The following is a 26,806-nucleotide window of genomic DNA, read 5'->3' on the forward strand; positions in this document are numbered from 1 at the left end:
ATACCCCAGTTTAATTCTCGTGCCACTAAAAAGATGAATGAAATAAGTGTTAGTGGAGGTAATGTTGAGAAACGGAGAAATCGTTAAAATGGAACAAGGTTCCAGGCTCCGATGGAATCCCTGTCAGATTCTATACTGAATTTGCGGTTGAGTTACCCCTCTTCTAATTATCCCTCGAACAAAAAAACGTGAAAAGGCACAGATCACAATCGTCTACAAACAGGGTAGTAGAAATGGATTTTGAAAACATCAAACGTATGATACCCAACTCGCTACGGTCACAGGTTCGAATCCTGCCTCGGGCATGGATGTGTGTGCTGTCCTTAGGTTAGTTAGGTTTAAGTAGTTCTAAGTTCTAGGGGACTGATGACCTCAGATGTTAAGTCCCATAGTGCTCAGAGCCATTTGAACCATTTTTGATACGCAACTCGCATTTTTCTCACATGACATGCTGAAAGTTTTGCATCAAGACAACAAAATATATACAGAGTTTCTTGATTTCCGAAAAGCATTTCACCCGGTATCCACACTTACGCTTATTGTCAAAAGAACGATCATATGGGTTACCAAGTGAAATTTGTGACTGGACTGAGGACTTTTTGGTAGGGAGGACACAGAATGTTCTCTTGAATGGAGAGTCATCGTCAGATGTAGAAGTAACTTGGGGTGTGCCCCAGGGAAGTGTGTTGGGAACCTTGCTGTTCATGTTGTATATTAATGACCTTGCAGGCAATATTAATAGTAAAATTTGGCGTTTTGAAGATAATGCAGTTATCTATAATGAAGTACCATTTAAGAGAAGTAGCATAAATTCTCAGTCAGATCTTGATACGATCTCAACGTGGTCCAGAGATTGGCAACTTGCTCTGAATGTTCAGAAATGTCAAATTTTGCACTTCACAAAACGAAAATACTTACTATCCTATGACTATAATATCAGTGAGTCACTGTTGTAATCGGCCAACTCATACAAATACATGGGTCTAACACTTTGTAGGGATACGAAATGAACGATCACATAGGTTCACCCGTGGGTAAAGCAGATGGTAGACTTCGGTTTATTGGTAGAGTACTGGTAAAATGTAATCAGTCTTCGAAAGAGACTGCTTACAAAGCACTCGTGTGACCCATCCTAGAATACTGCTCAAGTGTGTGGGACCCTTACCAGATAGGACTAACAGGGGATATTGAAAGTATTGAAGGACAGCACGAATGGTCACAGGTTTGTATGATCTGTGGGAGAGTGTCACAGAGATACTGAGGGAACTGAACTGGCTGACTTTTGAAGACAGATGTAAACTATCCCGAGAAAGTCTATTAACAAAGTTTCAAGAACCGGCTTTCAGTGATTACTCTAGCGTTATACTACAACTCCCTAGGCCTCGCTCACGCAGGGATCGCGAGGCTAAGATTAGAATATTACTGCACGCTCAGAGGCATACAAACTATCATTCTTCTCGCGCTCCACACATGAATGGAACAGGAAGAAACCCTAATAAATGGTACAATGGGACAAGCCCCCTGCCATGCACCTTACGGTGGTTTGCAGAGTATAGATGTCGAAGTAGATGGAATTCATAGCGCATGAGCACACTAGAGCTGCGTTAACATTGCCGATCGTCGCACGTCAGCCCGATTCGGAACACTTCGTGTGAACTGTCTCACAGCTTTAACGATATAGCAATTGCAACCATTAGTGGCTTTGTTGCTAAGCAGCGTAGGTGCACGAGTCTTAGTTGGACTGAGTTGTTCAGCCAGTGTCGGTCAAACAAGCAGTTCACCCGTGCATAATTTTGACGTTTAAGCGAACTGTCGACTTGTAAAGGTATTTTTTGCGTAATTTCGTCATGAGTTTGCCGAAGAAATGCAAATAGAGTGACGAGTACATGAGCTACTGATTCACTGCTGTGCAAAATAGTGGTGGCGACCAGCCTCAACGTGTTATTTGTTATGAAGTATTGAACAAAGATGCCACAAGACTTTGACGTCTCGAACGGTCTTTGCGGACTAAACATAGCGCTTTCAGAGGTAAGCTGATGGAGCTTTTTGCTACAAAATGTCAAAACGTGCGAGTTTCAAACTATGAAGTTGGATAGTACGGGATCCATTGCTCAGTCGTCGGGAAAAGCGGCGAGGGGAGGGGGGGGGGGGGGGGATAAATTCTTGTCTATAAAAGTAGTTTAAAAAAAGCTGCTGATCTACAAGTATCAATGAAGTATCACCTGCTCTCCCATCCCCTTTTCACCTTCTGGTCTTAAATTTGCAATCTAATGATATTTCTGACCTTGAGTTGACAACTAATAATTGTTTTTGAATGCGATTAACAACGATGAGCTGTTTTCAGTGATAACAACACTTTGCAGTCCTGTCACTTCACTTAACAATATCTTAATTTATAACTTGACAATATCTTAATTTATAACTTGATAAACATATATTACTTTCACAGACAATCATAGTCTCTTTCATTTACTTCATCATGAAAGTGGTCATAAGGTTACAAATTCCTATGAGTTATCGCTACTCATCACAAAGGCTAAGGAAAGACATATTGTCGGAGAAACACTTGTCAAACGCTATTTGTTGAAAGCAGCTGATATTGTTCTTGGACCAGAAAGCGAACAAAAACTTTCACAGGTACCTCTCTCTGACAACTCTGGGAAATGTCAGATTGATGATATGGCGCAAGTCAGGTGGTGCAGGCGTGAGAGAACCAGAATTTTTTGCAATGCAGTTAGACGAGATTACAGATGTTGCAAATTGTTGTCAACTGTTAGTTTTCGTTCCACACATATAAAACGAAACAATTAAAAACAAGATGCTATTTTCTGCAGAGCTAAAGACTACTTCAAAAGTAATTCATATAATAACAGCGATATCTGAATTCTTTTTCACATATGAACTACCGTGGATAGCTGATAGACGGCGCCCCATCAGTGCTTGAATCTCTCTCAGGATTCGTGCACGTGGTCATAGAAAAGAATCCCAATATTCTTTCGATTCACTGTGTTATACACCATCAAGCCTTGTCAGCTAAGACGCTGCCAAATGAGCTCAAAGTCGTCTTAAAATGATTCATCAAAATTGTGAATCATGTTAAAAAGAGTATGTTAAATACTCATCTTCTTATGGCCCTTTGTGAAGATTTGAGAGCAGAACAAAAAATTGCTATTTCATACGGAAGTACGTAGAATCTCAAAAGAAAATGTGTTAGATTATTTGGACGCGGAGATAAAGTGATTCAGTTTTTGGAAACTCAGAACCAAACTGAATTGTACTGTAGAACTTTAAAAGACAAGTGTTCAAGCTGTGTTGACTAATCTATCAGATATTTTCGATTCATTAAACTCACTGAACTCGATACTGCAAGGTGGAGTTTCGAACATAATTTATCACAGTCTTGTTGCAACTTTGGATACGTAAAATTGCACACTTCAATTATCCCTGTTTACCCAAATTATTTGTAATCTTGGAAGAAAAACTCTTTACAGAAGTCTTTAAGCAAACTGATACTCCGAATAAAATATTAAATCATTTGCAGCATATAACTGATGAATTGAAACGCTACTTCCCTAGCTCGTTTGTCATCAGCTTTTACAGGTAGGCAATAGATCCTTTTCATATGCTATTCAGAAACACTGCAAGAACCAGCTTTGGAAATTAAAAATGATTCTGCAGCCAAATTTGACTGTGAGATGATGGCTGAATTATTATTTTGGGTAAAATATCTGAAAGTTTAGCCCAGCACAGCAAAGCAAGCACTGCAGCTGTACTTACCATTTTCAAGACTTAACTGTTCAAAATGGCGTTTTCAGCAGTTATGGTAATGAAAACGAAATACAGAAGCAACTCAGTATTGCTAGTGATTTGCATTGTGAAATTTCTTCTATTCAACCAAGAACTAAAAATCTTTGCAAAAGTATGCAAGCTTATCTATCACAGAGATTTCTTTATTTTTACTTACCAGATGTGTGTGCAACTCGTGTGTGCCTACAGTGAAATATTGATATTACCAAGTTTACAGATTTGTTTCTTTCTTTGTTTTTTTTTTATTATCCTTAGCCAGGCGAATAGTTGCGACAGGCTGTTCCCAGTAGTTTGATCATCAAATATCGCGCCCATTCAAAGCACTTTGTGAGAGATGTCTTCTGTTCATTGTGATGCATTGCAACAGACTTAATTATTTTCACAAGATTTGTTACAAATAAGCGCCGAAATTGCAATTAGCCATCTCTGTAATGCGCAGAGCCCGAATTTCCTTACAAATGCTTATATTGACCATTTTAGAGAATAGGTGCATATGTCAAAGAATTTTTATTTAATATCTTCTATTAGAAATTTATAAGAAATACAAATAATTTTCTTGGCTTCCATGGAGATGCTACAGTAACCTGCATCGGCATAAAAGGTGCTCTCTTATCTCATGTGAATTATGACCAAATTGAAGATAATGTAAAATTTATGATAATCTAGTTAGAACTGAAAAATTTTGGCATTTTTTGGAGGACTTTGTTTCATATAATTGTGTGTAAAATACAACGAAACAGGTCTATACCATTTTCTTCCCATGTCTATGTTAAAATGTTAGTCGAGAAAGCAAGAATGTTTCCTTGTCGCCCACAAAGGAAAGTGGCCGAGGGAACTCGCATTTTTAGTTGTTCTCCTCGTGGCAGGTTGGAACAAATCGAGCATTTCGTATCGATAAACCTCTATTCCCCATGGCGCCATCGTCAAAATCTTACTGTTGTGGTACTAAAGATACGAGGAGAGTAGTGATGTGTTGTCTTATATTGTCTGGCGTTGACAATTTAAAAAATAACGAAAAGAACGATTAATTACTAGTGGTAATAACTATATTAAAATAAAATTATCTGACACGACCTAAAACGCTGAAAACGTTTTTGAAATGTGTTTCTCTACTAATTGCTTAGTGCTACAACACGTTTAAAACGGTTTCATTTTCCATGATACCTGCGACTAACGCATTTGAAGATGAGCATATATCTGTATAATACGCTATTTCGAATCTTTGCTTCCGTGTCAAATTTATATCGCTGCAGCTTTTTGGTACGATGCACGCGAACTCGTCAGTTGGCAGCTGCGAACGGAGACAGATAAACATTCCCCTTCTCGCGTCACTCCTCACTGCATCGACAACTCTCTCTGCTCCACCTGCACGGTCTTGAGATAAAACACTTAACTTCAAATGTTCTTACTGTAATAAATGATCTACCACTCATAGATCCACGTGGACATCGTTAAAAATATGTGTAGAACTGTGAAGTGTACTCACTACACTTACAAGTATTGCAAGATGAGACCTTGTCCCAAAATGAATTGAGGAAACCATTTTTAAGAATATATATTGTTGTTGTGGCAGTTGTAAACGCAATTTTAGCTTACCTCACAGGCGTGTGCAATGCAGAGGGAGTGTTGTTTAGCTGCCGTGTTCGTCAGAAGGGGAATGTTGACCTGGCTCCACATCGGTGGTCCCAACTCACAATTGTGTGCACTTCGTACGGAATGCAACTGGTGTTGCATATCTTTAGTGTTTGAGACAGTTGCATACATGTTTAGGATATGATAGTGCATGGAAAATGGCGCACTAATAATGAGTCTTTATGAACCTATCTTACTTCTGTGCGGTATTTACACCGTACAAGCTGATCGGTACAAGGCATGCATATCACTTTTTGGAAACCCATGGTTTAGGGGTTCGTTACGTTCTGACTATGTTTATAGACGACAGTGCTCTCTTACACAGGACCGCTGAGGTTTCGGACATATTGGAAACTGAAGAGAGTAAACATATGGAACTGCCTGTGTACTACCCAGATCTGAAAATTATACAGCATATCTGGAGTGCTCTTGGCAGACGCGTTTTTCAGTGTACATCCTCTCCCCGAACGGTCCAAGAAATGAAAACCGCCTCGAGAGAGGAGAGGAGCAATATCTTCCAAATGCTCAACTGTTTGGTAGCCAGCATAACAACCACAGAATGTGCATTAATGCCTGAGGACGGCCTATACCTTACTGAGAGTGCGATATCGACCTATGTGAAATGTCTGTTATTTTGCTTTCATCTGTGGTGCAATCTGTAAAATTTGTTGTTATCAATGTACCACTCCACCTCTATTACGTATACTGTGTTTCACACATCGTCCATCATTGCCTGTGGTTATTCCTGTTCAGCAATGCCTTTGTTCCTTAGCAGTTGTCAAGCAGTGTGTAAAACGAATTCTGTAGGTCAGTAAATTTTGACAGTTTACTTGTATACTTCAATACATTTACATATTTTGACACACATATACAACAAATAAGTACACATAATGTATAATTAACTCAAAATCTTGTTACATCCAAGCAAGTTCGCTTTACACTACCTTTCATAAAAATGCATAACATTTTTGGATTATACCTACAGTATTCCAAAAATGTGGTGTCTGATTTGTAAGGGCAAAGAATTTGCTATGACCAAAAAAATTTATAAGTTTCTTGTGCCACCAGGTAGCACCTCGAATATTTTCCAGCAAGACAACCCATATATGTATGAAGCGACAGCGGGTCATAAAGTTTTATTGGGGGAAAAACGGGGACTGAAATACAGTTTGCTGATCTCAGAATCCTTTTTATGAACCCAGAATCCTTGCGACGTGTTCACTACGTCAGTTAAAACTATATTTACGCCTCAAACCAGATATTACGTGCATAAGTACGGTAACTTTGAACGTTGGATCTCGGTAACGATTAATGACATCGAAAACTGTTTCAAGATTTGCCGCGAACATCACCTTAAGAAACCTTGCTAAAAGTATCAAAGATTTACCATTAATAGAAGTTATAGAAGTGGTCATCCCCAGAAACGGTACTTTTGATGCCCGAAACTCGAGTTCTTCGTGTGCATCTTGATAACGGATAATGATTTTCGAAATCGAGAAAATGGCGTGTCTAGATAAATGTCTAAAGAATGCAGAGTTAAAATTTGAGTCATTTTCTGTGGTTGTTGAGATAATGGCGGCCCACGATGCAAAAGCGGCTAAAAACCGATTACTGTGTTTCACACATAGTCCATCATTGCCTGTGGTTATTCCTGTTCAACAATGCCTTTGTTCCTTAGCAGTTGTCAAGCAGTGTGTAAAACGAATTCTGTTTTTTTCATAAGTACAGTAACTTAGAACCTCTAGATTTAATTAACAGATACTGATATAGAAAAAAGTTTCGGAAGTTCTCCAAGACCATAATCTTAAGAATATAATGTAAAAATTTCGACTGTTTGCCACAAATAGCTTTTACAGAAACAGCCATCCGCCAATCGGTACTTATGGTACTCAATAATCATGGTTTTTTGGGGTTTTCTCGGGAACCGCCCATGAACAAATGCTGCTTTTATAAGCCACCTAAGTTTCACCCTGTTTAAATTTTGACCCTGAGACCAAGAGATGAATACACTAAGCAGATTCAGAACGATGTAGCCTGCAGTAGGCACTGGGAGACGAGGAAGCTTGCACAGGATAGAGTAACATGAAGAGCTGCACCAAACCAGTCTCAGGACTGATGACCACAACAACAACAACTCTAGAATAGCTACAGTATGACCATTCCTACGATAGGTACACAAATGGTCGCTAGACCAAGGGCTATCGAAAACACTAGACCCCTTATTTCTTTGATTAATAGAACGCGAGATCTGACTGCTTGAAAAATCGCATTTTCACGATCGGCCTTTTATAACTTATTGGTACCATGCAGTGTCTTGGTCGGACCGATACTACGACGTGGGAGGATATAGATTACTCACACACGACTCAGTGATGGGAACATAACTCCTGTCATGACGCCTGACTGAACAAGTAAATATGATCCAAGCTGCGCTGTTAGCAGCATTTTATAGGTGGTGAGCACTCGGGCAGTCCAGTCTCCACTGAACATGTGGCTAAGCTGCTACAGCCTCATTGAGCATCTAGGCGAAGCTGCTGATCTACAAGCTGTCAACTACCCCTGATGGTTCTGTCCTTCGAACGGTACCTGCTGAGGCAAGTAGGCCTCACTACCTGACGCAAGAGCCAGCCTGGTACTGGTTTCAACTGGAGAGTACCCACACATTACTGCCAGTCGCCTGCAGTGCAAGGTAGCCTGCCACAAGGTTTTGCCCTGGAGCTGACACCCGTCTTGCGTCAGCAAGGATGCTGTCGATGCCAGCCGCTGTTATCTTGCCACAGCTTTCTGCTGTCTCAAAGCAGCCACTCGCTGCATTCTAGCTATGGTCAGCTGCTGGGTCATAGCCATCGACCTCCTTTATGGAATATTGTTGTTGAACAAGTGTTCTTGACTCCTCGCTCTCTATGGTACCAGATCGCATCCCACAGTGGTGACCTTCCTGCACCACTGTCTTCGATCAGCTACAATACTGCTGTCAGAAGAACCAGTACTTACAAGCGACATCACAAGCGACGATCTGTGGAGTCATGTCAACGTGATGAGTGAAAATGTACTGTTTTTCATATGGTAGGGTTAGGCACACAGTGTATAATCGCCTGAACAGGAGGCCTTTACATTACTCCTGGGAATGTAGGGAATATCCATTGTTGGCACGTAGGAATTAGATGAATTGAGTGGCAAGAAATACGAGTGTGGTGCTGGTGATGGTTCCTTTCCCATTGCGTTTTACCTTTTATTATGGACATAGGCGTTGGAGTGAAAGAATCAGGGTGAGAAGGTTACCACTGCAGAGCTGCCCCAGGCCCTCTTGAATAAGCTAGTATACATGCAGCCACGTAATACAGAGCTCCCAAGAAATTGACTGCATTGAGTAGGCTAGGAAGGTTCAGTCCTCGTCCAGTAAGTCGGTATTCATTCACGACGTTTTTCAAACTTTTCGTCTAGCTTTTTTATTTCTTCACCCATTTTTTCCTGTGATTTGCTGACAGCTTCTAGCTTACCACTCACTTCTGTTTTCATTCCTTCCAGTTTCGTCAAGAGCAATGCTAACATACTTTCCACTCCTCCCTTGTCATCTGCTTCACTTCTGGCACCTGGTCCCACTTTAATGTCTAATCCTTTATCTACCTTTTCCATAACAAACTCTTCTTCTTTATTTTTTTTCTTTCTCACTTCCCCACACCTTGAAACTAGCTACACGCTCATCTTCTTTGATTGTCATTTTGTGTACAAGAGGTAACCCAGACAAAACAAAACAATACAATTTTCACTCTTCCAAATTCAAACATCGATCCTAAGATTGACAGGTTCGAAAAGACAGTATTACTAAAACACTGTCCTGTCACAACACGGCGCCATATGTGATAACCTCAACCCACAGGAAAAATAATTATCAAAATCTGAACTGTGAAGTCATCCAAAATTCTGGTTGGAAAACCACACTCTTTGTTATACTTCTCAATTGGTCACGATCCCACTTTGTTTATGAACTAAAAACTCTAATATTCACGAGAAACTGCTCTGAAATTAACCTGAACCGACAAAATTGTGTATATATTCTCTGAAACTTCAAAGAAATTAGAAAAAGTGACAAAATTTCCTGAATCACACACTATAGTGTTAACAATCGCATGAACACTGGGGGTTTCACCATACATCTAGCCACTTTTGAGTATAACCAGTGTCTCTTAATACTATGACACGTAGAAATACAATATCAAAAAACTTTTATTACTGGGTAAAGACTCACTACGTGATGTGACAGCTGACATTTATAATTCCCACTCACGTCAGGAAAAGCACCAATACGGGAATAGCAGCTTTTACATTATTGGTCAGAACGCAAGCAATTATGGCAGTCGCCGTAATTTTCGCGCGAAGCCATATTTCGAGACAAAATACTCTTATTAGTTACTGTCATATATCTATTCTCATAACAATACATAAAACTACATAAAATAACTACAATAATTTTGAAATGCAAGGAGAATTAGTCCTAATGAGAGGAAGAAGTTTATATTTACTGGTGTTTCAACAATGACTACCAGGCCACTTTTAATTCACTGATTGTAAATTTATTTTCGTTAGCAGAAAGCAAACAAACTAAACAAAGAATTTAATTAAACAGTGTATGTAATTCTTATACTTTTAATAGAGACAGAAAGTTTCTAGGTCAGGGGATAGCGTTCAGCGAAATCCCTTAACTTTTGGTTGCATACTAAGCGTTGCGTTAGGCAGCACGATGTCGGCGGGTTACGACGATGAGAGCAGGATACAGGCAGTTCCGCTGGTTAATCTTCTCCGGCGAAACGCAAATATAGTTCCGGCACAGCTGTATCATTAACCCCACTGGTGATTAACAAATCATAAGACGCCAGTATACGACCGTTGTTGACATGTCCTCTCTTTCAAAGTACATGACGTAGACATCGCTCTTTTTTACACTTTATGCACTGTCCGTGACGCTATCGTCCATAATTACACGGTTCGTCACATTCATATAGTCTTAGCCACAAATACACAGTTCACAGAATTGTTCATGTATGTGAATCACACCGTAAACAATGTCCACTCTGTTCTCGCATTTCAAACTTCGACAACGTCACTGAAAGCCATTTATATTGCACAGTTAATTAGTCTTCACTTTCATTGTTTGATGGAATGTGTTATACAACAGTTCCACCACCAAAAACCAATACCAGCAAAGTTCATTCGAATAAAGGCACAGTTTGTGTCGGCCACAACAAAGTAATGTTAGCGGCACTTTCACAGTCCGGCTTATTTGCTCCTAAAGTTCGCTAGCGATGGCATTACATTCCGCAGTGGTAAAGAGAATTAACAATCTGATAGTTCGGTATAACTGTCCATACAGTTACGTATGCTTTTCATAAAACACAGTACTATTTTTTCGCGCACGCTTCACAGACACATCATCCACCATCCCCTCTACTTCACAACAACCTTTCGACTATCGATATCGTTATCGTAAATTACATAAACCTTTATAAATGTTACTGACTGCATTTTTCACAATTAATAATATTCCAAAAGAGAACTTTAGAAACTTTGCCACAGTTACAAAGCAAGAAACATATTTATCCATTAGCAAATGAAATAATCACAATTAAATCTTTACATTTAAAAACCACAGTAGAATGTTACATAATCACAATTAGAAATGCCCATATGAACAAAAGAAAAAGAATAGAAATCTAAAGAAAATCACGAAAAAACAATTATATGCATAATTATCAATGCCTTCACAAGCGTTCATAGACAACTCGTTAACAGCCGTAAAACTGGGGACGTTGATAGAAGGAACAGCTTTACTTTTGATGGGGAATGCTAAGGCATACGCAACGTTTCACAAGGAATTAAGGAAACTGTCGAGATTTGAACTTCTGATATCAGGTTTGGCGCAGTGAGACAGACAAAATAACTGTAGATATTACATAGAACAACTGAACAATGTGTCGTTAAAATGGAGAGAGTCAACTGAAAATTTTGAGACCAAGGTTAGAAAGCTAAATCTTAACGTCACATAAGTTGACAGAAGATGATGCCAACACGATCCTTCTGCAAGAGATAGAACAGAAGGCGTTGGATACATTTTGGTGGGGATTGCCACCTGAGGTGTCAAGAAAAGAATAAGAGTTCTCTAAGAACTCACCTGAAGCCGTAGCAATTGCGACAGCACTAAAAGCGGTGGGCCCTGCGACCCGATTTCGGTATAGAAGGGAATTTTCACCGAAAGTGTTAAATGTTACAGCGTTGACGGACTGCCTTCATACAGCAGCAATATAAATGCGTGCGAACCGGGCATTCGGAACGGGATTTGCAGACAAACGCCAAACGGGGGCGTAATAGGTGCACATTGGGTGCGAATAGTAACTCACCGTTAAGCAACAATGGATGGTCCAGAGTCGCAGTGTGGTCCTCCCAATAAATATGAACAGAGCCGAAATGTGTACAATTACTGAATTTTGCTTAGATAGCTTCGTGGATGGAAGGAAGCATAAGTTTTCATTGGACACAGGTCCACAGGAGTTTGTGGCAAGCTTGAAGTTTGTGGGATGTTAAATTTGGACCCCACCGCAAGTGGAATGGTTGGAAGTTCGTGTGTTGGTTGAGTTCAGCGGTGTTGAGTTTACAGGCTTGGGAAAAAATTTCTGACTGAGTATGGAAGTTCCACCTCACATAACCAATGATTGTTGCATACCCCTAGGGTTAGATTTCTTTCTTAAGATCACGCTAAAGTCTATCTAGAATGATGTCTGATAGAGCTGGACGGTACATTGTTTCGTTTAGGTTGTACTGCTGATAATATGGAATTGCCAAAGACACACCCCAGACGTAAGGGAAGCCATTTAAATTGTGGGCGCAGTCCCTTAGAATCGACTTGCTGGATAAAATACTCAAGCTACAAGAAAGCTACTGCGGTTGAGTGTAAGAAATGATTTAATGGTAAACGTATTGCGTGTAGTGGAACTGCTAGAGCAAAATGAGAATTTAGACACGGTTTAGTGCTTTATACGCAAGAGCGTTATAGACTCACAGGAGTTAGATGATGAGCAGATAGTGCCATTCGGATTACATAATTTTTGAACAGCAGACGTGGCTTTATTCAAGGGGCTGATGGACACCAGTTTGGAGATTTTTCGGCAAGTCCACCTAGACAGAGCAAATTAGGACCCCAGGCTTAAGCAAGTCACCATTTTAGCTTCATTACAGGAGAAGACAGGACATTTGGAAAGGGCAGAGAAGATAGCAATGGAGCAATGATTTTTAAAAATGAGGGTCTGCCTTCGTATTGTGAACTGTACCATATAATACATCACCTGCAACCAATGGTGGAAGAGTTTATTAACTAGCAGTTACAAGACAATATCACTGAGAAAACTGCTGCTCTCTGGTATTGGGGCAAGAGTGTTTCTACCTCACAGGGTGCCACAAAAGTTCCATCACAATGACGTCATCCAAGATGATGGCGATGACATCACCCCCACCCTAATGGGACACTAGCCCACAGGGTGTCCCAAAAGTTCAGTCATGATGACGTCATCCAACATGGCGACTATGACGTCATCTGATGATGTCATCCAAATGACGGCTTTGGCGGTATACTTTGAATTTTGGTGGGAAGATTTGTCAATTGGGCTACCTCCACTAACATAACCCCCTCCCCCAGAAATGGAAGGAAGTTTAAATTCCATCAGGATAATGCAGCCTCTACTAACGTAAGAAAAATGGCGGGAAAGAAAGGACAGGTGGGCTACCTCCAGTAACCCAAGTCATCCGACCATCACCTCTTCCTAGGGATTGGAGCGAAGTTCGAATTTTGGTGGTAAAGAAAGGTCACTTAGTCTCCCAGCACCCAGTCCCCCCTGCTGGTGGACCAAACTTGAAACACAGAATACGTTTTTGGACGTAACGCATGGCTGGTCCACCTGCGAATCCTAACACTGGTCCAGATATATAGTCCATGGCAGATCCACACTTGAGAGCTAACTCGGATGTGGATCTGCATCCCAAAATCGCTTTGTACATTATGCACGGCAGATCCACCTTCAATCCCTATCCCGTGTACGGCATACTGTGGATGCGCATCATAACATTGCTCCAGATATAATTCGAGGTGGATCCACACTCAAAAGCTACCTCAGGCTGCTGTGGGTCCTGGGAGCCTTCTGCGACACAAGCATATACACAGACATACAAGAAACAGAGCAAACGCTCTCCAAATGTAGAGGTGACTGGATACAATCGATTACAGTGCTCTACTACAACTCCCAATCAGTGGATTTGGGCTAGGTGTTGGCAGCTGTGTTACATTTACAAGCAGTTTTAGAGCACAGAACGACAGGTTATGTCATGATCGCATGGATAGAACTGACATAAAAAATTGATAGAATTGCGAAAAATGATGTAGAATAGGTACAAACTGACCGAATATACACCAAAATGTGGTGAAATTGAGGATATACTTGCGTGTCTTCTGGTTCGTGCTGAGCAATTTCTACATGGGAATAAGTACGCAGCAGCAAAAGGAATCCGAGGAAACGTCGACATGGAAGCAAAGGGAGTCAGGGAAGCAGTCAATTTTTTTTTCCATCGAGGTAGCATTATACTGTATGTATATTGAGGAACAGTGATACATGCGAGTTGACAACCGTATTTCATACTTTTCAGGAAGGCACAGAACCATCCACCTCTAAAGTTACTTGCATCTGTGTTAAAGGATAACAGAGAGTGGACAGGGTGAGATGGAGCTCTAACAAGGTATGGTTTAATGGTAGAATGATGATGCATTCTAGAGAAGGAGAAGTTGCTGCAGGTCTACTTTTCCACTGCTTTGTCAGGATGCATCAGTCACGTGACATAGCCTGCGTTCGACTCGTATACAGAAACATGTTCCATATGTGATTTAAAAGCACTGTCTACTTGCGATCGTTAACAGTAAATCTGTCGGTCATCATGGGACTTGGTCATCAGAGGACTTCCATCTCACGTGTGATGAAACGTGACACACTCCTCTAAGCGAACTTTGATTTATGCGATGTACTTCAGCCACCTGTCCCATGTTGGGTGTAAAATCGAGACTTGAGCTTCATAACTAAGTTAGTGATAGGTGTTTGTGAGGTACTGCAATCCTCGTGTATACATTGTCCTGGCAGACACGGTGTTTACAAAGTTAGTGGTGGAATGACTTGTAATTTTCATATGTCGGATGCTGTTGCTATGTGTTTATCTGTTTTCTTGTAAGAGGCATTCCCCATTACTAATGATCATTTTATATAGAGCTGATGCGGGCATAGTATAATTTCTGAACCATGATTGGATGTGAAAGTGGACGCTGTACATCTCCAGAAAACTATACTGTGCTCTTATCACGTAGAGCAAATGTTTTAAGGAGCTAGTTTTTTCGTTTTGTGGTTCGACAGCGTAGTTTATCGTAGAGAAACCTGGAAGAAGGATGTATGTTATGTGCTTGAAATATATTTCTTACATTGGAATATTAACAGCGCTACATTCCGTACGACTGGTAGGTCGGAAACGCAAGTTATCTAACATTATAGCCCATTTAAAGTGCAGAACGTTGTAGCCTCAGGAGTGCATGTGTTTATGTTCTCTCTTACCAACACCATCCAGGTAGAGATCCTGGACTCTGGAATAATACTTTAAAATTGATAGCTTCGTTGATTTACGTAAAAATGCCTCCAACTCCATCAGTCTGGAGCTCCATCACACATAAAAATCATCTTCTTCTTGTTCTTCTTAACCATCTGCTATCACCCCACGACACTTTCAAATCTGTTTCTATACATCGATAAGGAGTGCTAACCTCCTCGACATGGGTGCATCTTGAGAAATCTTGTGCACTTGGATGAGTGAGGACTCGGCAAGCTCCATTCATTCATGAGACGTGGAATGTAGTGGTCCACTTCTGGTCAGTTGTAGATTCCATTGGTAACAGTGCTGCAGGGCGGGTTATCCAATGACAGTGTGAGGTGGGTCTTTCACTCTCTAACTTTACCCTAAGACAGCGAAAACGCTTTGTGACTCCCATTCACAGACAGATAGATCAGAAATTAAGCACTTCGCTCGAGGTGTTAGAAATATGTAGAGCTCTGCCTGATATACTTTGCTGGTGAATGTGTTCAAGAATTAATAATGAATGGACGTACTGGACAGTCATCTATCTTCATTCGCAATGATACTCGTGGAGTGGATAAGGGGTGATTTAGCTATGATACTGACATTGGGAAACATGCTGTCATCTCGTTGGTTGGTGTTGAAATTACTGTAAAATTGCTAAAATTGTTCGCACTATCAACTGTGATGCTTATTAGTAGAGTACATCTATGGTGTCTTTACCATCCCATTCATCCACTGGCATGCTATTGGTTACCAAATAATGATTGACTGCCATCGTTTGTTTGAGTTGGAGTAAGAGTTTTGGTGCAGGGACAGCACCTTCTGGGGTGGATACCACCGAAACAGTCATCGTGTACATGACTGCAATATGATTAATCAGTCTAAATGGAATGTCATCAGCTATTCCATCAGTATGACAGATGAGTTTAAATGTAGAGCCCTTGTACCACCTTCGGACTGTAGTTTCGAAACTCTCCACAACACAACCAAACTCTCCCAGTTTCCTTATGTTGTAACTGCCTTTTATTTAAAATCACCCAGTCTCTGTGGTGTGTTATGGTAGCCACAGTAACAATATGATTTACACTGTGTGATGTTTAGTTTTCTGCAAGAGGCTGTGGATCAGAATGTCTTAATGTCGGTTTAGAACCTGACATAGACCGCGAAGTCATGGCATAAAAACAAAATTTATGGCTGTGTACAAAGCATGCTAAAGCAGAAAAAAATAATGTTTCAAATAACGAGACAGGGCCACAGGGAGCGTATCTTGTGATATTCTGCCGGATACGATCTTCCTGCTGCAGTACAGGTGATTAAACTTTAAACTGGCCTCTGCAACTGACCAATACCTGTATATTTAATAGGATAGTCCCACACCGGCAGCTGCAGCAGTAGCAGTTTGAAAGGTGAATTCAGTGATAGATGAGCTGTTCCGTTAGGATTGCTAGGAGGAATCCACCCTGTGCTATTCTGGGAAGCATTGCGACTCTCTCTCTGCACTGGTCATCCACCATAGCTACGCATCATCACGCCAGCATCGGTGCCTAGGTGAGTTCTATATTAGACGAAGTTAGTGGAGCTTTTATAGTTGGTAATTTTTCTCTGTTGGATGGTACGGAATAACGATGATAGCATGTTGGGCTGATAGATGTGAATGGACGCGGATCTGCTTCATTCTGTAGTATCTGTATCTGGTTCGGAGACGCACCACAATGCTCACATTTCCACCAAATGTTCAAAGCACGATCCTGTTGCACTAACTCAGGTAGTTCTGTTTCTACGTGGGTTGCAGAAGGTGGTGGGTATGGCTTTCTCCGACTTCTGCTCAGTCCCGACTTAAATTGGAATGATTATATCCACAAAGCTGTAGAAATGGGAGTAGTTGCAAGATGGGTAGGGGCTGGCTAAAACTGGGTTGGAATTTTACTGTAGCAGACAGGTTCGAGAAAGGTGACTCGTTTCGAGATATGAGAGGGCCAGAAATATAACTGAGTAGTGGCTGGAATCATTAAAGGACTTGTCAATAGGATCCAACACAGTTATGTACTTGAATGGAAAGACCTGATTCCAAATCATAGGCATCATTTCTAGCGGACAGCATAACACTAGAGATCTGAAAAGCTAGTGTACATTTTCTTATGACCTCAATCAGCACACCATCTACTACTACTGTTTGTGATCCTTCTCGATCAGTCATTGCCTATAACTCAATGGATATATCGCAGAACCTCTGACATGGTATTGAGACAGAATACGTTACAAATACTATAGAAATATCTAGTTGTGGTGGCATGAGGGAGTCGCAAATATCACTTACATGCCACGTTCCTTAGCCGAGTCACTTTGAAAAATCAGCGATTTTATCACAAGGTTGCATTGTGTGCTATGTGTAACAAGACTGCTGGTGTGATAATACAGGGTGATTCAAAAAGAATACCACAACTTTAAAAATGTGTATTTAATGAAAGAAACATAATATAACCTTCTGTTATACATCATTACAAAGAGTATTTAAAAAGGTTTTTTTTTTCACTCAAAAACAAGTACAGAGATGTTCAATATGGCCCCCTCCAGACATTCGAGCAATATCAACCCGATACTCCAACTCATTCCACACTCTCTGTAGCATATCAGGCGTAACAGTTTGGATAGCTGCTGTTATTTCTCGTTTCAAATCATCAATGGTGGCTGGGAGAGGTGGCCGAAACACCATATCCTTAAATATACCCCCATAAGAAAAAATCGCAGGGGGTAAGATCAGGGCTTCTTGGAGGCCAGTGATGAAGTGCTCTGTCACGGGCTGCCTGTCGGCCGATCCATCGCCTCAGGTAGTTGACGTTCAGGTAGTTATGGACAGATAAGTGCCAATGTGGTGGCGCTCCATCCTGCTGAAATATGAATTGTTGTGCTTCTTGTTCGGGCTGAGGGAACAGCCAATTCTCTAACATCTCCAGATACTGTAGTCCAGTTACAGTAGCACCTTCAAAGAAAAAGGGGCCAAAAACTTTATTGGCTGAAATGGCACAGAAAATGTTCACCTTAGGCGAGTCACGTTCATACTGAGTTGTTTCCCGCGGATTCTCAGTGCCCCATATACAGACATTGTGACGGTTGACTTTCCCGTTAGTGTGGAAAGTTACTTCATCACTAAACACAATCTTTGAAACGAAAGAGTCATCTGTTTCCATTTGAGCAAGGATAAAATCACAGAGATCGATTCTTTTAATCTTATCAGCTGCAGACAGTGCTTGAACCGGCGATAAGGTTTCATAACTAACCTTTTTCGTAGGACTCTCCATACAGTAGATTGTGGAATTTGCAGCTCTCTGCTAGCTCTGCGAGTCGATTTTCCTGGGCTGCGAACAAATGCTTGCTGGATGCGTGCTACATTTTCATCACTCGTTCTCAGCCGTCCAGAAATTTTCCCTTTGCACAAACACCCATTCTCTGTAAACTGTTTATACCAACGTTTAATACACCACCTATCTGGACGTTTAACACCATACTTCGTTCTAAATGCACGCTGAACAACTATCGTCGATTCACTTCTGCCGTACTCAATAACACAAAAAGCTTTCTGTTGAGCGGTTGCCATCTTAGCATCAACTGACGCTGACGCCTAGTCAACAGCGCCTCAAGCGAACAAATGTACAACTAAATGAAACTTTATAGCTCCCTTAATTCGCCGACAGATAGTGCTTAGCTCTGCCTTTTGTCGTTGCAGAGTTTTAAATTCCTAAAGTTGTGGTTTTCTTTTTGAATCACCCTGTATATACTCCAGCGATCACCATCTCGGTAACTGTCTGGACAAAAAACTACTCCATTCAGAGGTAATGTCATACCTCGATTTATAAAGCAGATATAGCTTTTAACATGGATACTTGTGTGCACCAGTAGAACCAAGAGCGCTTGTGACGGTAACATAGAGTAGTTGTTGCGATCAGGTTTTTTAACATATGAAACGATTATGCCTATCTTTCTAAGACACAGTAGTATCACTCACAAGAAAAACTTATTAGACACTTCCACCCATCGCTGATTTTCTCTCAGTATTATTTCGTATCGTAGGCAATCAGTTATTGATTAAGTATTATACTTAGTAGTAGTAGGGGATGTGTGATAGGTTCACCTTGAGCATCAGGCTTATACAGTATGTGTTTGTGTTACAACATGTGCAAAGAAGATGACTGTGGAATACTATGATAGCAGAGGGAAGAGTATGTCAAGTCATAAGAATGGTACAGATATATCTATTTCCAGAGCCACAGCCGTCAGCAGGATGTATTTCCGATACTTCGCTCATAGACAAATGTCATTCAACTGAAACCGCAATCGTAACGTTTAATTGTAAGTATAGCAATCAAAATATATATGTGACCGATTTCGTAGGATAATTCCATCTATGCATGGCCTGTGGTGTAAATGATTTACGTTTCCAGCTAACGACAGAAGCCATACGAATGGAGACAGCCAAATAGCGAACTAATACGTAGTATGAGTTGGATAGCTTTCGTGACCGCATGGAAATTAGAAAAGATTCAATGTGGAGGTGTGTTTGCGCTGGACCATTATTCCTTCCAATGTAAATTGTTCGGTTGATTGCTTCTGCACGAGAAGATCGATTGTGGTGTGTGCATCTAGCATGTGGAAGACACGTTTGCCGATTCTTTAGACATAAGAGTCACCTTAGTTGACTTTGTAAATATAGGAATGATTTGGAATCTACTACATCGCTGACATCGGTACTCGGGAGTGAAAATATCAGTTGTCTCTATTTTTTCTTCGAGTTTCCGCATAAATGTCTTCGCAGACGTGACAAGTTTCTAGTTAGTCAGTGGTTTACAGATCGCCCCTCCTAGCTAAAGTTTTGGGTTTGTAGAGAAATAATTTCAAGTCTATATCTTCCGAATTACACTCCTGGAAATTGAAATAAGAACACCGTGAATTCATTGTCCCAGGAAGGGGAAACTTTATTGACACATTCCTGGGGTCAGATACATCACATGATCACACTGACAGAACCACAGGCACATAGACACAGGCAACAGAGCATGCACAATGTCGGCACTAGTACAGTGTATATCCACCTTTCGCAGCAATGCAGGCTGCTAGTCTCCCATGGAGACGATCGTAGAGATGCTGGATGTAGTCCTGTGGAACGGCTTGCCATGCCATTTCCACCTGGCGCCTCAGTTGGACCAGCGTTCGTGCTGGACATGCAGACCGCGTGAGACGACGCTTCATCCAGTCCCAAACATGCTCAATGGGGACAGATCCGGAGATCTTGCTGGCCAGGGTAGTTGACTTACAACTTCTAGAGCACGTTGGGTGGCACGGGATACATGTGGACGTGCATTGTCCTGTTGGAACAGCAAGTTCCCTTGCCGGTCTGGGAATGGTAGAACGATGGGTTCATTGACGGTTTGGATGTACCGTGCACTATTCAGTGTCCCCTCGACGGTCACCAGAGGTGTACGGCCAGTGTAGTGGAGATTGCTCCCCACACCATGATGCCGGGTGTTGGCCCTGTGTGCCTCGGTCGTATGCAGTCCTGATTGTGGCGCTCACCTGCACGGCGCCAAACACGCATACGACCATCATTGGCACCAAGGCAGAAGCGACTCTCATCGCTGAAGACGACACGTCTCCATTCGTCCCTCCATTCATGCCTGTCGCGACACCACTGGAGGCGGGCTGCATGATGTTGGGGCGTGAGCGGAAGACAGCCTAACGGTGTGCGATACCGTAGCCCAGCTTTATGAAGATGGTTGTGAATGGTCCTCGCCGATACCCCAGGAGCAACAGTGTCCCTAATTTGCTGGGAAGTGGCGGTGCGGTCCCCTACGGCACTGCGTAGGATCCTACGGTCTTGGCGTGCATCGGTGCGTCGCTGCGGTCCGGTCCCAGGTCGACGGGCACGTGCACCTTCCGCCGACCACTGGCGACAACATCGATGTACTGTGGAGACCTCACGCCCCACGTGTTGAGCAATTCGGCGGTACGTCCACCCGGCCTCCCGCATGCCCACTATACGCCCTCGCTCAAAGTCCGTCAACTGCACATACGGTTCACGTCCACGCTGTCGCGGCATGCTACCAGTGTTAAAGACTGCGATGGAGCTCCATATGCCACGGCAAAATGGCTGACACTGACGGCGGCGGTGCACAAACGCTGCGCAGCTAGCGCCATTCGACGGCCAACACCGCGGTTCCTGGTGTGTCCGCTGTGCCGTGCGTGTGATCATTGCTTGTACAGCCCTCTCGCAGTGTCCGGAGCAAGTATGGTGGGTCTGACACACCGGTGTCAATGTGTTCTTTTTTCCATTTCCAGGAGTGTATGTTGCGCGAGCGATAGGAGGGATACAGCTGTGTGTTTAATATCGGGAAGTACAGGGAAAATGGTATCATATTATGGTAAACCCTGCGAAAATACATGTGTTCTTGTAACTCCAGAGTCAGGAGATGGGTGTAGAAGAGCAAGCAAGCAAGCTGGTCCGGATCAGAAACAGTAACGCGTTTGTGCCGAGGGGGTAAGAGCGCGAATTTGTAGAACAATTCTGAGGGTGACTTCGGTCCGTTGAGGCTGCTCTGGTCACCGGCCAGGGCTGGATGACCACCGACCTCACAGAGAAATATCTAGTGCTGCGAGGAATGTATATGGTGCTGTCTGTCTTCACATTATTTGTATGAATGATGTAAAAGGACTGATTTTGTGTGTCACAGGATACGAATTGTATTTTTACTAGTACTGGTACACGGTGATATATTGCAGGGTTAGAAAACTGTTTTGCGCTCTAATATTCAAGCTGCTGTCTTCAGTGGGAGAGCAGTGTAATTGAGTAAGAGTCTTTCCATATTTGATGATCTGTAGGGCACGTGTCAGGGTTTAATTGTTGGTGCAATATGGTGATCTGTACAAAATACAATCATAATGCTCTCTTCATTCACAAGGCATTCTTTGTGCCAGGATGTAGGAGCGTCTACAAACTGATTCGAACAAGATGGAGTCAAGGTATGTATGGAAAGTTCTGAGAAAGCAAGTGTTGAAAGACAAGTTGAAGCAGACCATCCATCTTTAGCGGGGATGCTGGCACTCATCCACCACAGTGCCATTAGGACATCTTGAGACCTATAGCTGTAGGATACCGAAAATCCAGGGCATTTTTTCTCTTTTGTAAGACAGTGCTTCGAATTCTGTTTGCGTTATTTTTCTGCACCCCCCTCCCCCCCCCCCCCCCCCAGACCTATAGCTGTAAGATACCGAAATTTCCAGGCATTTTTTCTCATCTGTAAGACAGTGCTTCGAATTCTATTTGCGTTATTTTTCTGGTGCTTAGAGACTGCTCTCTTTCCAAACAACAAGAATGCTTTTATGATTAATGGTGTTTTCTCAAGATGCACAGACTTTTGGCGGTGAGAACGTTTAACGTTTCTAGGACGTATATTGATAGCAGGATGAACATTTTGCCACGAAGCGTGAGCCACATTGGGTATGCAAACTCGGCTAGGCACAGCTCGCATGTTCTGTTAGAACTGTGAGGAACAATGGACCCTGTGATATTCTGGAATCGATTTCTGCAGTGTCTGCGAGGGTGAGTCGCTCAGCAATTAGGTCGTCACTGGACCAAAGGTAGAGAGAGGGTTCACACCAGCAACATCAGTATAACACTCGAAGAACTTTCATATGCCATCAGCAGCGCTCCTGCCCTGGCTCGTGCTGGCTGGCCCTGATACCTGCAGTTGGTGGTAGTTTGGAAGCGTTTTTTACGTGCGCTGAGTGTTTGTGCACTGGATTTTTTCCCTGCAGTTTAAGTGCTGTGAGCGTTAGAAATGCAATACGGTTTGAGGATTTAGTAGTTGTTTTGATGTTCGTTGCAATATTTTATAAACGGGTGTGCAGTGCATGATTTCGAAAGTTGATGATTAGCAAGCATGTTTGGGGAGTCTTTTAGATGGAGTCGATGCCCGTGCCCCTTTGAGTGTCTGCGGTCTGCAAATAGCTCTGTGCCTTGCAAATAGGTCTTCGCTCACATGAGGTCATGTCAGCAACAGTGCCTAGGTGATCACATACTTCGAGAGGAATTTCTAGGGTGTCAAGTATGAAAGGGGTACCGCCGCCTCATGCTTGTGGCACCTGGGCATCACTCCGCAGAGGCTGTTGGTGCATCTCGACTTCCAGGAGCGTGTGTGGTCCAGTGGACTGGCAGTGGCGGCCAGTGCCTGTGCTTGTCTGTTGCATTATTTTGCGAACAGGTCTGTAGGCTGTGCTGTGCGTTATTTGGACAGTTTATGAGTACTGAGCATGTCTACACATCAGTGTACTGCATTATTCAGAAGGAGTTTGCAGGTCTGTATGCTGTGTACTGTAATTATTTCGGTAATTTAGGAGTTGTCTGTAGTGTGTTACTTAGGAGTAGTTTATAGGTCTGTAGGCTATGTGGCATGACCCCAAGCATGACAGAGCAAGTGTTTTGTATCAATGTGATAAATATACTAGATCGGTAAATAAATTGTTCCAAAATAAATAAAGTAGACTGCCACCTCTCTTCAGCAGCCCAGTGATATCAGTATGCATACCACACATGTCGTGATTGGTGGTACAGTTTTTTCTATTGCATGATCTATGACGTCAGTATGCACATCACACACATGCTGCGAGCAGTGCAACAGTTTTTCTAGAGCACGATCTGTGATGACATTACATGCATCACACACACATGTCGACCACAGCCCCTCTGGTGGCAGTACTGTGTACTAGGTCAGTTGGACTCCAGACCCCATGGCGATTACACTTGATGGTGGTACTGCTTCTAATTGTTTAAATAAATAGTGCATGCAAAATAGAGACTTATGTCCAGTATAGCCTGCCAATCCCTAGGAAGAGGTGTTGGTTGGGTGACTTAGGCTAGTAAAGGTAGTTTGAGTGCTCTTTTTTCCTGCCATTTTCTTAGGTTAGTAGAGCTATCTCAACTGACCTTTCTGTTCCCCGCCATTTTCCCCATCTTGGATTACATCACGGAGCAGACGACAGTGGACTCTGGTGGTGGTACTGTGTACTAGGTCCAGACCTCGTGGCAAACACACTGTTTCCTCTTATCTTGGATAATGGTACTTGCATTATCAGCTGACGTCATGATGCCATCTTGGATTATGTCATGGATGAGAGTGCCCTCTGGTGACCATACTGTGTACTATGTCTGTTGGAGTCTGGACCTCATGGTGAACACATTGGATGGCTGTACTGCATCAGACTGTTTAAATAAATAGTACATGCAAAATAAAGACTTACATCCAGCACAGGTTGAGTCCTCTCCTCGCCATTTCTTAGGATGAGGTGGCAGTCAGATGACTTAGGTTAGTGGAGGTAGCCCAAGTGCACTTTCTTTCCCGCCATTTTCTTAGGTTTAGTAGAGGTAGCCCAAGTGACCTTTCTTTACCGCCAAAATTCGAACTTCACGCCAATCCCTAGAAAGAGGTGGTTCAAATGGCTCTGAGCAGTATGGGACTTAACTTCTGAGGTCATTAGTCCCCTAGAACTTAGAACTACGTAAACCTAACTAACCTAAGTACATCACACACATTCATGCCCGAGGCAGGATTCGAACCTGCGACCATAGCAGTTGCGTGGTTCCAGACTGTAGCACCTAGAACCGCTCGGCCACTCCGGTCGGCAAAGAGGTGGCTATCGGATGACTTGGGTTAGTGGACATAGCCAACTGCCCTTTCTTTCCCTCCATTTTTCTTACTTTAGTAGAGGCTGCATTATCCTGATGGAATAAAAACTTCCCGCCATTTTCTGGGGGAGGGGGTTAGGTTAGTGGAGGTAGCCCAATTGATCTATCTCCCCGCCAAAATTCAAACTTCTGCCAAAAGCTGTCATCTTGGATGATATCATCAGATGACTTCATAGCCAGCATGTTGAATGACGTCATCATGACGAAACTTTTGGGGCGCCCTGTGGGGTAGAATCACCCTTGTCCCAACACTGTCTCTAGGGAGTGCGAGTCATGACTAAAATGAAGAAAAGTGCAGACACTATGAAATTACAGACCAATATCGCTCCATTCTGTTCGCTACAGCATCCTTAAACATATATTCAGTTCTATAATAAATGTTCTTGAGACTAAGAAGCTTATGTCCATGAATCAGAATGGTTTTAGAAAGCATCGCTTGTGCGTGTCCTTTTCTTACATGATATTCTGCGAACAATGGATGAAGGGCAACAGGCAGATTCCATATTTCAAGACTTCCATAAATCATTTGACACGGTGCCCCATTGCAGGCTGCTAATGAACGTATGAGCATATGGAAGAAGTTCACGGATATGTGAGTGGCTCGGCGACTTCTTATGTCAACGTCGAGTGTTCCTCAGAGACAAGGCTATCGTCAGGAGTGCCCCAGGGAAGTGTGATAGGACCACTGTTGTTCTCTCTCTATATATAAATGATTTGGCTAACAGGGTGTGCAACAATCTGCTGTTGTTTACTGATGACTACAGAAAGTACAGTACAGTGTCAGAACAGAGTGATTGTAGGACAAAATTTCCCATTTCTGTGATGAATGGCAGCTAGCTATAAATGTGGAACAATGTAAGTTAATGCGCATGAGAAGGAAGAACAAACCTATAATATTCAGATACAGTAGTATTAGTGTCCTGATTGACACAGTCAAATCATTTAAATATCTGGGCGTAACGTTGCAAAGTGATATGAAATGGAACGAGTGTTGAGAACTGTGGCAGGGAAGGAGAATGGTTGACATTGGCTTATTTGGAGAATTTTAGGAAAGAGGGGTTCACCTATGAAGGAGACCGCATATAGGATGCTGGTGCGACCTGTTCATGAGTACTGCTGGAGTGTTTGGGATCTGTAGAAGGTTGAATTGAAGGAAGACATCGAAGCAATTCAGACACGAGCTGCTATATCTGTTACTGGTAGGTTCAAACAAAACCTAAGTGTTATGGAAATACTTCAGAAAGTCAAAGAGAACCCCTGGAGGGAATGCGACGTTCTTTTCGAGAAACACTATTGAGAAAATTTAGAGAACAGGCATCTGAAGCTGACTGCCGAACGATTCTACTGCCACCAACATACGTTGCACATAAGGACGACGAAGATAAGATGTGAGAAATTAGGCCTCACGCGGAGGTATATTGACAGTCGTTCTTCGCTCGCTCTCATTGCAAATGGAACAGAAAATGGATACCCTCCACCACGCACCATACAGCTGTTTGCTAAATATCTATGTAGATGTAGAGGGCATATCGATTTTGTTGTAACTACACTCCTGGAAATTGAAATAAGAACACCGTGAATTCATTGTCCCAGGAAGGGGAAACTTTATTGACACATTCCTGGGGTCAGATACATCACATGATCACACTGACAGAACCACAGGCACATAGACACAGGCAACAGAGCATGCACAATGTCGGCACTAGTACAGTGTATATCCACCTTTCGCAGCAATGCAGGCTGCTATTCTCCCATGGAGACGATCGTAGAGGTGCTGGATGTAGTCCTGTGGAACGGCTTGCCATGCCATTTCCACCTGGCGCCTCAGTTGGACCAGCGTTCGTGCTGGACATGCAGACCGCGTGAGACGACACTTCATCCAGTCACAAACATGCTCAATGTGGGACAGATCCGGAGATCTTGCTGGCCATGGTAGTTGACTTACACCTTCTAGAGCACGTTGGGTGGCACGGGATACAT

This window comes from Schistocerca gregaria, chromosome 4 (assembly GCF_023897955.1).
Source record: "Schistocerca gregaria isolate iqSchGreg1 chromosome 4, iqSchGreg1.2, whole genome shotgun sequence".
Classification (NCBI taxonomy): Eukaryota; Metazoa; Arthropoda; class Insecta; order Orthoptera; family Acrididae; genus Schistocerca; species Schistocerca gregaria.